At 51.9% G+C, this 16162-nt stretch overlaps 1 non-coding gene across 1 annotated transcript; it reads right to left on the reverse strand.

The window, feature by feature from the left end:
- Window positions 1-15257: 15257 nt before the first annotated feature.
- Window positions 15258-15392, reverse strand: LOC118629166. The gene has a single exon (XR_004959408.1). It is a non-coding gene; the product is annotated as a small nucleolar RNA SNORA1 (small nucleolar RNA).
- Window positions 15393-16162: the final 770 nt, after the last annotated feature.

Consider the following 16162-nt stretch of genomic DNA (forward strand, 5'->3'; position numbering starts at 1 on the left):
GACATAGTTGTTCTTTAAGATTTTATATCTTTGACAAAAGACCTTGACCCAGCTCAAAAGATTACACAGGAAGCTCTGAAGTGTTCGTTTCAGAGAAGCAACAGGGCTCATGGGAAAGAGCAGGAAAGCTGGACAGCCCAGAGCGGTCCCTTCTCGCTGATGACAAGCGCGTTCGTGTTTTGAGGCAGTTAACATGCTGGTCAGCACAGAGATGCCCGAGCCAGGCATTTGGACCCCAGCCCTTCTACTTATGAGCTTAGTGAGTGTGGTTAATAGGCTTGATTGCTCTGTGCCTCAGTGTCCTCATCTGTAAGGTGGGAAGAGTCGCCGCGCACATCCATCAAAGCTTCCAGAACCGTGGCTGGCACATGGCGGGGACTGAATAAATGACAGGGGTTATATTATGTCATATTATTGTTATTGCTGATATTAATTAGTATCGTCACCTGGAGAAACTCATGTTAACATCTGAAGTTTGCTTGCCAAGATAACTTCCCAGAAACAGCAAACCACCACACCAACAGGGACAACATTGTTCCTTTGGAAAAACCGGCCACAGATTGCATTTTCGTAAAATCTAATTTTCTTATTGAGCTCTTGTTTGGATATGCTGGCAAGGGCTCTGCCTTGGCTTCTGCCCTCAGGAGGCCCTTCCCTCCGTTCTAGGGGCAGGTGCTGTTTCCTCTGCCTGCAGCCTTCTCCCCGGACCCCCCCCCCCCCAGGCACCATCGCTCCCTTCAACCCTCTTCTCAGAAGTCACTTCTCATCCAGCCCCAGCCACCCTGCTGCCGCCCCTGCCTGCCGACGGTCCCCGCTTCGCCTTTTCTTCTCAGCACTTTCATCCGACAGACCATTATTATTTATTTCTTTTTTTATGTTTTTATTTTTCTTTATTGCTTTTAGAGAGAGAAGAGGGAAGAGGGAGAGAGAGGTGGAAACATCGATGACAGAGAACATCGATTGGCCGCCTCCAGCATGCCCCCCACTGGGGATCGGGCCACAACCTGGGCCTGTGCCCTGACCGGGAATGGAACCGGCGACCTCTTGGTGCCTGGGTTGACGCTCAACCACTGAGCCACACCAGCCGGGCTATTTATTTCTTTATTTGGTTGATTGCCCCCCTCTTTACCCCCAGTCCCCCAACCAGAAGGGAAGGGCTTTGAGGTCAGGGATTTGAACCATTTTGTTTATTGCCTTTTCTCCAGTGCCCAGAACGTACCCGGACAGGACATGGACTCCGTGAATGTTTGTGGCATGTTGGGGTATACAGGTGGGAAGGAGGACTTGCTGGTGGGTTCAGAACTCCGACCTCACCGGGTACAGGTGTGCTCAGCAGAAAGAAACAATCATCTGGGCCAGCCTTGGGCAGTGCTTGACGTGTGTCATTTCATCTTCATGGTAGCCGTGTGGATGAGAAAGGTGGGGCTCAGAGAGATGAAACACGTTCACCTGTCACAGCGTATGGGGACAGGGCCTGAGGACCACGCCCCCCTTTGGACAGGAAGGAGCCATGCTTTCGTCCTCCTCTGTACCAGGGCCCGTGGGGAGCCTCCCTGGGTGGTTTCTGAGCTGGCTGCTGTGTGGGGCCAGGAGGCCCATCCCTCCTCACCTGCCGTGTGCGTAGGTGGCCCTTGGCACGCGTGCTGAGTTGGGCGGCCCAAGCAGCTCTCAGCACTTGGAGGTGGCAGGCTAATTACCGGCTCCAGGAGCGGCCTGTGGATGCGCGGGGGATTGTCTGAACAGTCTGCCCAGAGCCACGGCCTGGAGCAGGGCTCCCCCCACCTCCCTCCCCGGAGAGTGGGGCAGGGAGGGCCAAGACAGCCGTGCCATCGCGTGAAGGGCCTTTTCTGTCAAAGGAAGATGTTAGATAAGAGTCAGAAAGGCCTGGGTTCTGGTCCTGGCTTTGCCACTGTGAAATCAAGTAAGTGTACTGAACATTCCTGAACCTTCCTGCTTATAAAACCTTAGCAGGAATCAATGCCTATCTCCCAAACTTGCTGTCTGTGATGACTGAGACAATGTATAAAACATGCAAACCCCAGGTACAAAATGCATATTAGCTGTGTTATGTTTTTCTTTATGAGCTACACTCTCCTCGTCTGCAAAATGGGAGTAGACACAGGCCTGGCACATTGCACGGGCTAAATAAAGGTTAGCCCCCTTCCTCTCCCCCTTCCCTTCATTAAGCACCAAGTTCTAGGCCTACGCTGTCCCTGGGGATGCAACCGCGCTGGCCCTGCCCCTGAGGTTTTCTACGCTGGTGGTTAGTGAGCCGTGTCCCTGGGCCCTCAGGCTGCAGGCTGGGGTGGTCATTTTAGAACCATTGAATTAGAAGTCCTCTGCCTGCCTCCTTCTCTTCTTTTCCTCCTGTCTTTCCTTTTCCTTTCCTCTCTCTTTTCTTCCTTTCTTCAGTGAATTCTTATTGCATACCAACTAAGTGTTAGGCACTGTCCTTGGCACCATGAGTACAGCTGTAAGACAAAATCTCTGCTGCCATGGAGGCTGATGAGGAGAAAGAAAATAAACAATAATGTAAGAAAAAAGAAGCACTATGAAAGCAGAAAAAGGATCCTATAACAGGAGGTGACAGAGGGGGTAGTACAGTTACTTTAAGCGAGGAGCCAGGAAAAGCATCACTCCAGAAGCTATATTCGAACCAAGACTGCAAGAACAGCACATGCAAAGGCCCTGAGGCGGGATAGAGCTGAACTAGTGTCTCTGCAATTTTTAGTGGGACCAGTGGGCCCCATAGTGAAGCCACAGCTCTGCTCCTTCAGACCAGGCATCTCTGGAGCTGCAGAGATGCAGGTTCATTTTTAAGGGTTGGCTGCACTTAACACCCCAGGTGCTCCCAAGATGTCCTTTCTGCATGCAGTGCATTCTCTGCAACTGGCCCAAGTTATTCCTGTCCCTGTTCCCCAGGACCTCTGCCAAAGCAGCCTTTCCCACAGATGCTGGTTTAAATTAGGGGTGTTATTTGCTGAAGATTTGGCAGTGATTAATTGCAAATAGGTCCTATTTCTGAGCCCTCTGATGGGGCAGGAGAAAGAATGCTGGGCTAGGCTGGCATCTAGAACAGGTGAGAGATGTCTGGTCCTGTCAGTCTAGTGAGAAGCAAGTCAGACCCCACTAGCCATCCTCCTAAACCTGTCTAGCCCCCTGCTCAGCCAGAGTGCAAACCAGACCAACTGGTCTCCCATTCGAGGTACTCCAGGCGTGGCCCCGCTTTGCTTCTGCTGCTTCTCCTGTGTGCACACTCTCCTGGCTAATGCCCTGCCATTGCCTGCCTTGCCTTCTGTCCCCAAAGGGGACCGCTACTCATTCTTCCAGGATCTGCTCAAGTTCTACCTCCTCTGCAAGGACTTCTCAGACATCCCCTGGGGGAAGGCTCCTCTCCTTCCTGATTCTCCTAGCTTCTTGCAAGCCTTTTAAAACACTGGTTAAAGTGTATATTGTATTGGGGAGACTGAGTTCCAACTACAGTATGATTTCCTCGGGGGCAGAGACCAGGTTCTGCATCTCTGCAGCTCCAGAGTTTGCATGGCATTCATTCAGCAAATGCTTATGAGGGCAGCTCTGTACCAGGCTCCGCCAGAGGCAAAGGGGAACCGGCTGTGGGCAATGCATGTTCATTCTGGCTCTTAAGCTGCTCCCAGCCTAGTGTGGGGCACAGGCCATGAGGAGAGCAATGTAGCACATAACGCTGAGAGATAGAAGTGTGCTCTCTAATCAGGGGTGTCCACTTGAATCTGGGGTGGTCCAGGAGGGCTTCTCAGAGGAAGTGGCCACTAAGACACGTAGAATGATGACACCGAGGCCCAAGATTTTACATCTAGTATATGGCAGACTGAGCTCTCCAATCCGGGCCTCATTTGTGGAGTGGGTTCCCCAGAGTTAGCACCTGCCTTTCTGATCCTGCCTCACACAGTGAGGGGGGTGGAGGATCAGACCCACTTGGCGAGAGTCTGGGCAGCCTGGCCACATTCTGCTGCAAAATCTTCTATTTTCAAGCGACTTCAAACGCTTGATGACTCAAAGCAGGTCCTTGGAATCGGAGACGCTGTCAGCTGAATCCGAGGCAGTGAACAGACTTCCTATCACAGGGTCCTGTGGGACAGCTTTCTTCATGCTCACGGTTGCTTTCTTTTCTATTCCAAAAATAATGCACAGACATGTGTAGAAAACTTGGGGGAAAAATACACATCATCCGTAATTCTGCTACCCAGAAATAACCATTGTTAATATTTTGGTGTATTGAGATGATTGTTTTAGGATGTTATTTAAAAATTGCTACAATATATAATTACTGCTTATTAATTTATGTAAATACATGAATATGATTAACTTGTATGTATTTATTCTGTTGTAAAATCTTGCACACGCTAGTGCCTGGAAATCTCAAAACCAGAAAGCGAGGAATGGGAAAGAACTAACTTTTACTGAGAACCTCGTATATGCCTGGCTGTAATTAACACTCTTCCAATTGATAATGCAAGAACCGAATTTACATGATGAAACAGACATTTCATTTATCCTAATGACTACCCATCAGATGGTTATTGTTCTTATTTGTACTGTACAGGGGGTAAAACAAACAAACAAACAAACAAAACATTAGGCAAGAGCAGCGAATCCTGCAACCAAGAGCACAGAGCTAGGAAGCTGTGGCCTGGGCTGAACTCCTGGTCTGTCCTGCTTTCAAGTGCATGCTCCGTTCACCCTTCATGAAGTGTCGTGGCCTCATGCGGTGGCTGACGGCCGTCCACTGGGCGCTACCGTCATTTCTTTATCAAGCCCTCCGATGGGCCCAGCTGCTGGGAGGACTCACCAGGAGCAGGCCTATCCCTGTGCTCGGGGTGCTCCTCTGATCTCGCTGCGAGACCTCAACCCTCGGAGGATCAGCTAAGCGAGGGGGTGGGGGGCGGGCGCTGTGTTTGGAAGAAAGAAATAGGGTCTGAGGTTTGGGAGTCCCCAGGAGACACCCCTGCTTTAAGGCCTCCTCCAAAGATCCCTGTCATGATTACAGCAGCCAAGGCCCAACCTTCAGCGTGTGGGACTTAGAAGCAAACTCATACCAATCGACTCTCGGAAACCAGTCTGCACCCCAGACGGAAAGGCATTCATTCACAGGGTGTTGCAAGCTGGGTTCTCCGTGTTGAGATGGGCTAAGTGGTCCAAACAGTTTCCCAGGGAGGAACACCTTGAAAGGGAAATGACAGAATGGGCGTGTGCAGGGGGAGCCTTCTGATTGTGAGGCCGTCAGGACAAAGCCAGTCCAGAGAGGACAAGTGCCGAGCAGGTTGTCCTCTGAGCGTCCCACACGGGACAAAGCCGGCCGGGCCCCTGCTGTGCTGCTTGCGTGGTCACTGGCCGGCTGCCCGGGGAAATGCCCGGAGGCACCCGCACGCCTTGCGGCTGGGCACCAGGTCCTTTTGTGAAGGGGAATTCGAGCCCTGCACTCTGTGCCCACCACACAAGGGGAAATCTACCTGCAGCCGAAGACGACTTGGCTTAGCCGGTAGTCAGAGCACAGGGGTTACACAGTCCAGATTCTTCATGGCATCAGGCTAAAGTAGCCTGACAAAGTGACCAGATGACCGCTCTCACTTTGGGCTTTTACGTCACCCACGTTAGCTTGCGAGGGCTGCCATAACAGAATACCAGGCTGAAGGGCTCGGACAGCAGAAATGCATTCTCTCAGCCTGGAGGCTGGAAGTTCAAGACGACGGTGCCGGCAGGGTCGGTTTTCTCTGGGGCCTCGCTCCCTGGCCTGCAGGTGGCCACCCTCTCCCTCCCCATTCACCTGGTGCTGCTGGCATCTTTCTGTGTGTCCTGAGCTCCTCTTCTTATAAAGACATCAGTCCGATTGGCGTGGGGCCCACCCTGAGGGTCTCATGTTGACTTACCTCCCTCTACATACAGTCACATCCTGAGAGTTAGGGCTTCAGAATATGAATTTTGAGGGCATACCATGGCAAAGCCCAGCCCCTCTTGGGGGCACCTGCTAATGGAACTGGCTTGGGCGCAGTCTTGCCTTGATGGGCCCACCCTGCCGCGAGAAAGTAGGGAAGGTTAACACGGGAGAAACTTGAGAGAGAGAGCTGGTCGTGAAGGACCTTGGATGTCATACTAGGGAAGGTGTATTTTCTCCTGAAAGCCAGCGGGGGCTCTTGGCGGGATGTGTACGTTGAAGGCTCCCGGGCCCACCACTTGGAACACGCACTGAAGGAGGCAGGCCGGGAAGGAGGGTGGCCGTGGTGAAGGGAGGACTGTGCTGATCCAGGGGAGCGCTGCGAGGCCAGAACTGCAGTAGTTGCCATGGGAATGAAGAAGCGAGGAGCGCTTGCAGAATCTTCCAGATCTACCCTTCCAGCGGGTGGTGGCGAATACAAAGGCCGAGGGGGCAAATTCGGTGGTGCAATGAACTCATGAAACAACAGGACCCTATGTTGCAGGAATCATCTTTCTAACATCAAAATACTTCTTCCTGGTGGAATATTGAATGGGAGATCCACATAGAAATAGATTACAAACAGGTGTTTTGGCAAAAGGCCTGATAGGAGACCCACCTCTCTGCCCACTGGGATGGCTCATGTCTCTCAGGGGGCCCTGGAGGCCCTGGCCCCTCCTCAGGGTTCTTTTCCCTTCACACCTCCCTCCATTCGGGTGAGACATTTAGTTGGCACATTGATGTAACCATACTTCTAAGGCAGTCCATAAGTACAGTTCCCCTGGTCCTCTATGTACCCCCTGTCCAGCAGCCTCCAACCATCCAGCCACAGCACCCCAGACCTCCCAACAGTCCGGCAACCCAGAGAGGGGCTCCAGGGCCCTGTTCTCCAGCACGGTGGCAAGCATTGGTGACTGTTTGGTCTCTTGCTATACCATTTATTAAACAGGTTGAATGTCATCAGCCCTTGTGTCTTGCACACCAGCCATTTCCAACTGTGGCCATTTTTCTCACAAACACCATGCTGTTGATTCCTGCTTGTGGGAATGCCTTTCTCTCCTCTTTGCCTGGCCAGCTGCTACATCCTCAAGCCTTGGCCCCTGTCACCTCCCCCATGAGGCCTCCCCTGCTGCTCCCACAGCAGTGCTCATGGTTCCCTCTGAAACCTGACTCTGCTGTGGTCCAGTCTGTGCTGAATGACAAGTATCTGTTTCTCTGCCTGTCTGCTCCACCAGGCTGTGTGTTTCAAAGGGGCAGGGGGAGCCTTTCTGTGATTCCCTCCCCGGAACGCAGTGCGAAGCAGGCACACAGAGTGGACGGGATGCCTCTTGGCCCAGGAGAGGTGTTCTGGGCCCTTCGATTTGGCTGTTTCAGGGCAAGCAGTGCTGGTTCTGTATTTCTTAGGAGAGCTCTTGATTTTCGAAGGAATTTACTATCTTCAAGTCTCGATGTATCCTAGGTTCCCAGGCAGTGACTGGCCCCCAGAATGCCCTCATCCCATGTTTGTAAAAGGCCAAATGACACGGATAAATCTGCTTTGGTAAATAGCATGCAGGTATTGCCACCACAACCCTGTGACCTGGATCTAACACAATCTTTATGCGTCATGCAAGGAAACCGAGGCTCAGAGAGGTTCAGTGGCTCGTCCAAGGCCGCTGTGCTGATCAGCGGCAGGCCTCCAAAGTTGAGTTCTTGGCTGGCCTCCACCCTGCACTCTACCTGCTTCCTTCACGGGGCTGCATTTCAGAGACCCATCCCAGAGGCCCATCCCAGGTGAAGGAACAGGCCAGCTGACCCTCCTTCAGTGCCTTGAGGCCAGGGAGCCTAGCACAGGATCGGGGCCGCCGACAGAGAGGGGCGATGGGCCATTTGGGCCTCGCCCTCGTGTGGTTGTCTCGCCCGGGCTCTGTGCCAGCTCCCGGTTTCTGGGCGGTCACAGCCGGTCTGTTCCTCTCTGCGTCCTTCACCGCCTATCTCGTTCACAGCTCTATTTCCTCTCCTGTCAACAGATCTCTCAACAAAATGTTTTCCATCCTTGCTGGCTATTTTTATCCCTTTATCAGAGTTATTTCCTTCGGTAAATAGCTTCCTGGCACGGGGTGGGCAGCCTAGCCCAGGCGCCAGGCTGCACCGCGTGGGCAGAAGGTGTGGGGTGGATGGGCACCCAACGAGAGGGAGGCACGGAGCAAACTGGGCCGCGCCTGGGCTCCCGGGGCTGCTTTCTGTCCTGGTGGCGGCGGCGGCGGCAAGATGCTCACTCGCCCCCGTTTCCATGTGTTAAAACCATTCTTGGAGAAGGCAACGTGTGCCGGAGCAATCAGTGACAGGCACCCAAAATAGCCTCGAAATCAGCAGCGTTTCGCTTTGCTTCGGGCTCTTCATGCCTGCAAGGGGAGGAAAGGGAAGATCCGGAGCATCCCCTGCATGCAAACGCTCATCTATTTTACAATGAGACAAATGACTCGGATCCCTGCTCTTACATCCAGCCGAGTCCCCGCCCCGCCAACCACCCTTCTCTGAAGGCCTCGCCAGCATTTCCTTTTGTGGCTGCATGCCGTCCCCAGTGCAGCCTGCCTCGGCCTCCTCCGCTCTGCCTGCGAGCTCAGCTTTTACAAGTTGGGATTTTCATAAATTAACGCCGAGCGTGCTGCGGCAGCGGCGGCGCCAGCAGCTACAACAGCTTTTCCAAAGGTGCTGGGAGAGACGAGCGCTGCTGCCGAGAACGAGCCATGATTGGCCCGTGGAAGTCCCGAGCCCCCGTCAGAGGTTCACCGGGCCTTGGCAGGAACCCCGGGCTGCTCTCTGAGTGTGGCCCGTGTCACTGCACATGTCTCAGCAGGGCTGCAGGACCGGCCGCCGCTTCCGGGGACTACCTGATGGCCAGGGAGACAGTGTGTGCCAGAGGGTGTCCCTGGAGAAGAGCAGGAGACCTGGATTCCAGTCCTAGCTCTGCCCTGACTCAAGACCTTGTCCAAGCCACCATCCCCCTGCCTCCCGTTCCTGGGGAATAAGCTCCCAGAGCACCAGTGGTATCTCTTCCTTAGCGCACTTATACAATGGGGCTTCACACTGACTGGAACATTCTGACCATCTAGATCATGGGCCCATACTTGGGCCCATGGACCAAATCTGGCCATATGTATGCATTTATGTGTTATTTTGGGGGCAGGGAGTAATAGGCCTTTCCTTGAAGGGTGGTATTAAAGATTAAACGTAATAACACATATTGCTTACACAATACAATGGAAGAGCTGAGCTTACCATGCAGAGATTGGATGGACTCCCACAGCCTAAAATATTTCCTCTCTGGCTCTTGACAGGAAAAGTTTGCCAACCCCTGGTCTAGCAGGTGAACCCTGGGAGAGCAGAAACCGTGTCTGTTCTGAGCGGTTTAGGGACACTCTTAGGATCCCTCAGCTCCTAAGTGGCCTAAAGGCCGATATGGGTGTGGAGACCTCAACATCCAGGACTGGCAGGGAAATTATCAAGTAGATGTGCACAAGTAGAGTAGGAAGTTGACAAAAAAGAAACCCTGCCCTGGCCGGCTTGACTCAGTGGTTAGAGCATCAGCCCGAGGACCAAAGAGTCTCGGGTTCAATTCCAGCCAAGTGCATGTACCCTGGTTGCAGTTCATCCCCAGCCCTGGTCGGGGTCGTGCGGGAGGCAACCAGTCGCTGTGTCTCTCTCACATCAATGTTTCTCTCTCTCTCTACCCCTCCCTCCCACACTATCTGAAAATAAATGGAAAAATATCCTCGGGTGAGGATTAAAAAACCTTCAGGAATAAAGACCATGTGACACATAGGTGGGGAGCTCCAGGTTTAGCACATTTCCAAGCAAGGACACTGTCGAGACAGACCCCCGACCACTTCCTAGCCATGCGGTCTGGGGCCAGGTCTTCACTTCTCTGAGCCTTGGTGGCCTCAGGTGTAAAATAGGTATAATATTTAGTTTGCAGGACCGTTCCGAGGATCTAGCATCATAATCTAAGTAAAGCACTAGCACAGTGTCTGGCTGATCCTGAGGCTGTCTCCCGGCCTGGCTTTCCTCAATGGCCATACTTTTAAACGGAGCCCCCACCGGTAATGACACGTATTACCACAGCCTCCTCCTGAATGTCCTTCCCGATGCAGCTTACTTGGCTAGACACGGGGGTTGGGGGGTTGGGATCATGAGTGGCAAGAGAATGTAGAGTTGAAGTATTTTAGACTCACTGGACCTGAGTTCAAATTTGAACCCTGCTACTCACTGAGCCATGAGCATGTTGCTTGACCTCTCCAGGCCTCACTTCCCTCATCTGGAGGATGGGGGCAAGTAGACCCTTCCTTGTAGGGTAGGATACAGTGACGTGGGCTGTGTCTAGAACAGGACCTGACACTCGAGAAGGGTCCATAGTAAGCACTTAGTCGTCACCTCCTTCCCAGATGAGCTGGTTTAAGTCCACTCCAGCTTTTCTTGAATTCTCACATTAGCCATGGTTGGCTTTGGGTGCCTCTAGGCCCCTCAAGGCCATGCCGTGGGGGTTAGAGGCTCTGAGAAGGCCTCTGTCCTGTCTCATTGAACTGGAAAGCTCTCTAAAACCCAGAGGCGCAGCACACCAATCCAGCCGGGCTACAGTCCTGGCATGGGGACCAAACAGTGACTTTGAAAATGTGTTTTCCTGGATAAAACCTCTAATTGGACAATTGTAGGTCTTCTGGCTTTATGTAGACTTTATGACTTTGAAAGCTCTTAAGCTGGGGCGAGGGAAAATTTATGAATGGGATTTCTTTATTTCTGTAGCACTCTGACTCATGCTGTTGACCCAGCTGGGGGCTGGGATTCCATGACTTGTTAATTTCTCTTTGCCAGGTGGTCCTTGCTCTGCCAGCTCCCTTTGTGAGCCACAGCCAGGGGTGCCGAGACCCAAAAAAGGGTTTCTGGCTGCTTACAAAATTGTCCTGGACCCAGATTGATTTCCCAGGCAAAGGAATATGGTGCCTGGGAATTTCTTAGGGAAGCTTTACAGTTTTCTCTTAAAATTTGAAAGCTTATTTTACCAGGATTTTAAAGTCCTTTTATAGAAAAAAGTCTCACAGTTTGCACTAAAGGCATCTGGCTTAGAGGGAGGGCTGTTCCCAGAGCTCTCTTGAAGGTAAGCGGCACAGCTACAAAGACATGTCTGAACTTTACTTAAAAATTGTGTTAAGGTAATATGAGCTTCTATAACAAAAAGACCCCAACATGTACACAAGCTCAGACACAACAGAAATGCATTTCTCATTCACGAACTAGTCCAAGGCTGGCATTTCTGGTTTGTGAGTGGCTCTCCTGGAGTGAGGCCTGGAGAGGTCAAGCAACATGCTCATGGCTCAGTGAGTAGCAGGGTTCAAATTTGAACTCAGGTCCAGAGAGTCTAAAATATTTCAACTCTACATTCTCTTGCCACTCATGATCCCAACCCTCCAACCCCCGTGTCGAGCCATGTAAGCTGCATTGGGAAGGACATTCAGAAGGAGGCTGTAGTAATACATGTCATTACCAGTGGGGGCTCAGTTTAAAAGGTTTAGGAACCCAGGTTCCTTCCATCTCATGACTTCACCGTCCTCAACAGATCCTTGAACTAACCTGCTAGCCAGTGGAAGGTGAAAAAGAACATGGCAAAGGCTCACCCACTTCATAAAAGCCTCAGCCTGGAAATGGTCCTCATCACTTCTTGCATTTCCTCCGTGAGGTCGCATGGCCATCCCTAGATGCAAAGGGCGGTGGGAACTGTAGTTGTTTTCTGGGAAACCCCTTCACATGGACAACCATGTGCTATGGAAGGGAGAACGTGAATGTTGGAGGACAATTAGTAATATTTGCTACAGAAAGGGAAACGTACCAGCTGAGGCCACGAAGGATTACATAGAGTGCCATCACATCTAGTGCCATGAGGGCCATCACTGTTTTTGTCTGAGAATCCCCAGCCCTGAGAACAATGCTGAGTATTCAGTAAGTGCTCAGCAAATGTTTGAATGAATGAATGAATGAATGAATGAATGAATGAATATTCTATCAGTTGATTTCTCTGTTCTCTGGCTTAGGCCACCTAATAGAAAGACCAGATTTCTGGCCAATTGCTTCGGGCCACATGGAGAGTGTGCCTATTGGGCCCGGAGTCCAAGGGTTGATCAAATGTTCCCCACAAAGAATCTAGACACTTCTAGTTACTTATCCAATTTACAAATTGCTTTAATAGAAGAGAGTAAAATTATATAAAGTTGAGACCATCCAAAACAGTCTAGAATGTGGATGGTGTACCCAAGAATCCACGGGATTTCTAACGAGACGTTCCCCTAGAGGACGAGGAGCTCCGCAACTGCGCACGTAAACACGCCGAGCACCTGACAGTGACCGCCTGGCACTGGGCACTGCAGGAAAGCGTGCTGGGAATGATTAGTGATGTGTGCCCAGGCCAGGGGAAGGGCAGTGCTAAGCCAAGACCCATGTTTTTGAGAGAACTTATCAAGTCCAAGATTCCTGTGTTTCCTATGTAGGGGTGAGGCTCTAGGGGAGAAGAGGCGGCAACTGCCACTGGAGATTACATTGGGAAGGTCTGCATAAAGAGGTGATTGGAACTAGAAACTAAGGAGATGAGGACAGAAAGAGGTAGACCAGTCGGAGGAGAGTACGCCGGAACCGTCTCTTGGAAATCCAAGAAAGCTAAGAGCTGGAGACTGGTCTGCTAGCGTGGCTCTTCTGAGAGAGAAAAGTGGCGGCGTGGCATGGGGTGTGGAGTGGTTTGCAATCGGAGGGAGGTGCTTCCCACTCAGCTCGGTCAACACTCAAGGGCTGTAATGAGCCAAATTGTTTCCCCCTGATATTCATGGGCTGAAGCCCTAACCCCCAGCCCTCAGCCTGTGACTGTGTGTGGAGACAGGTTCTGGAAAGAGGCAACCAGGTTAAAATGAGGTCGCTGGAGTGGGCACTAATCGGTTATGACTCGGGTGTCCTTGTAAGGAGATTAGGACATAGGTACACGCACAAAGGGAAGACCATATGAAGACACAGCGAGAAGATGACCATCTGCCAGCCAAGCAGAGAGGTCTCGGAAGAAACTAACCCAGATGACACCTTGATTGTGGCTTTCCGGCCTCCAGAACCGTGAGAAAATAAATGTCTGTCGTTTAAGCCACCCAGCTGTGGCACTTTGTTATGGCAGCCCAGCGAATGGGCACAGTGGGGAAGTGAAGTCTGCCGTTCTTGCCCATCTTTCTCCCCAGGGCATGTGCCATGAGTTGCATGAACTCAGTGGGTGGTGGGCAAGTGGCTGGAGGCTCTCTTTGGAAGCTTAGAGCCTGCAGGCACCTCATGGTGACCTGGACGCAAAGGGCACCATCCAGCCCATGAGCACCATGACTCACCACCACCTGGTCTCTCCTCTCTGCCTCCCTGCGCTGGCCGCCGAAGGTCCAGAGACACGTGGTCACGGCCCCCGACCCGGTGAGCTCTGTCTGGACAGAGAAGTCCTGTATTTCCCAGATCCTAAGATGACATTGATTCCAAAATACTTTATCAATTCAGTCACAGTGTTCCAGGAGGCAAGAAACACTGAGAAGCATGGATTGCAAGAACCGTCCTGATCTGGGTAAAGTTAAATGAAACCCCAGCGTGTCTTTGAATCAAGGAAGTGAGAGCGATGGTCAGAGACCGGGCAGTGTGCTATGAGGAGGAGGGTGCAGGGGAGGGCGTGATTGATTCTGCCTTGGGAGGGAGGTCAGCACCCTAGCGAGGGGACTTCCGAGGAGGAGTATGCGAGGCCAAGCAGGCAGGAAGGGATTAGAGCAGAGGGAAGATCAGCCTGCCTGCAACAGTGAGAGTGTGCGTGAGGGAGCGGCAGGTGAGGCTGGAAAGACAGACGGAGTGCAGGCTGGGAAGGGCCTGGAATGGCATGCCGAAAGCTCTCAACATCTTCTAGACCAGAGGGTGGAAGGTGAGGCTGCAGGCCAAGAGAGAGCCCCGGCTCTGTTCAGAACGGGTGTCCCCAAAGCAGATCAGCCACGGCAGCTCCTTCTCCTCGGCTCCCAGCGGGGGCGCACAGATGCTTGGTAACCAGGCGATGGTCTATTTAAAGCCACTCTGAATCGGTTCTAGAAGGCACATGAGGATGGAGAGGGAGAGGGGGAAGGAGCTTGTCAGGAGGAAGAGAATCCCTGAGGGGCACGGCTCTGCCCCTGAGCTCACTGTGGGGCTTGTGGCAAGTCCCCGCCTCTCTGGGATTCGCCTTCCTTGGTACCTTAGAGTGGAAAATCGTGGGGGCTCAGGAGTCAGCTGCGTGGGTCTAAGGCTGGGCTTCATCACTCATGATCTGTGTGCTTTGGTCAAATTACGGGACCTCTGAACCCAAGTCTTCTCGGTGAAATGGGGGTGATAATAGCACCTATCCTTTAGAGTCACTGTGAGGATTTCAGTGTCTGGCACATGGAAAGCACTAGTGTAAGAAATTGTGGTGATGACGATGATTGTGTTGGACCTAAAACCATGGGACCTTTCCTCCAACATATTTGGAATGTCCATGTGGAAGAAGGGTCGCATCGAGCTCTTCTGGCTGAAGCAGGTGGAGACTCTGAGCCCAGGCCCTCAGCCCCCCTTCCCCAGGGCTGTCCCCCAGCCTGCCTGGGCACCTCCATAGAACCTGAGGGCTCTAGGAAACCCAGCTTGAAAGCAGTTGCCCCGAGAATCTCTGAGGTTCCTCCCGAAGCTGGAGCATGTGTCCGGAAAAGCTGTCCTTCAGAGCTCAATATCCATTTCCCAAAAGCATCAGCTGAGCCAGACCCCAGGGAGAGTGTGGCCAACCGAAGTCGACACGGAGAGGTGAGGGTCATCCCAGCAGCAGCCCTGACTGCAAAGGCCCACGGACAACCAATACCGCCTCCACCTGTTACATTATGGATTCTTATTTAAGAAATTTTACATGTGGTGGTTCATTCCACTGCCCATCACCTTAGTTCCTCCAAAATTTGAGTCACAACTTATTTTCAAGATAGGCCTTTTTAAAAGATCCCCTGTCGAATCCACAGTTGTTCTGTCCGTCAACCTTGTCACAATTTTCTTAGTTGGGGTGCTTTTGTCTCCACTTGAATGTCGACGCACTGATGACATACTTCATACAGTTTCCCGTTAGACTCTTTGGAACCTAGTTTTGACTAAATTCGCGTTAAGGCTGCAGAAGCTGGGCGGCAGGAAGGAGCTTGCTGTCTAGGCCAGGGATCTGAAATGTATTATCCCTTACTACATTTCTAGTATTGCGGTGGTGTTACATTCCATCTCCCTCCTGACATTAGCAAAACGGTACAGGTCTCATTGTCACCCTTGCAATACATTGACTGTGATGGAAGCATAGCCCGTGTCTCGGTGTAGCCGCATTAACAATTTCTGGCCACCATGATCAACAGTGCCCAGTCTCACCAAGAAGGAGGCTCCACATTTGTTAAGATAAGTCAGGTAGATGTGGCTGTCCTCACCAGTCACAGTCCGGCATAGTTTCTCATCCTTTGGCTTCTGGGTGGTCGACACTACCATTGCCCTGTGAGTGGTTGTCTGTCTTCTCCACTAAGGACCTGCATCTTGTTCTTTCATCTCCAATCCCCAGCATAGGTGCCCAATAAATTTATATTGGATCAATCAAATGGAATTAAATATGGATACCTCTATGGGGCTGACTCAGCAGTGACTCAGACAGACCTGGATCCTGACCGCAAAGAGGTTATTGTCAGGGAGGGAAGATAAATAAGTACAAGTGTGATAGGGTTCATGACTTATTATTGACAGAGATAAAATTCCAGAGCCCAGCATAACTGTTGCGGACCCCAGCCTCCACAAGAGGTGGGGGTTTGCCTTCAGGATCTGCTAGCACTGGGCCTTGGGGTCCTGAAATGGAAGAGCTTGCGTCCTGGGACCTCAGAGCCCACTGTGGAGTTCTGCCCAGCTTTTTTGGCGTAAACAGAAGACTGACCCCTTGTGTTCACTGTTTCATTGCACATGCACTTTTGACATTGGCCTTTTGGCTTCCTTGGCAGACTTTGAGGCCATAGTGAGCAAAAGCTGGGAGAACAAATCCCCAGCCTGTTGTCCAGACCCCATCTCCCTTGACTGCCTTCTGCTTTTCCTTAATTTGCATCTACCTTTAGTCACATGCCAGTTGCTTCAACCACCTTGGGTTTGGCACTGTTCTCCAAGTACTCTCATGCC

The sequence above is a fragment of the Molossus molossus genome, unplaced genomic scaffold (genome assembly GCF_014108415.1).
Source record: "Molossus molossus isolate mMolMol1 unplaced genomic scaffold, mMolMol1.p scaffold_m16_p_13, whole genome shotgun sequence".
NCBI lineage: Eukaryota > Metazoa > Chordata > Mammalia > Chiroptera > Molossidae > Molossus > Molossus molossus.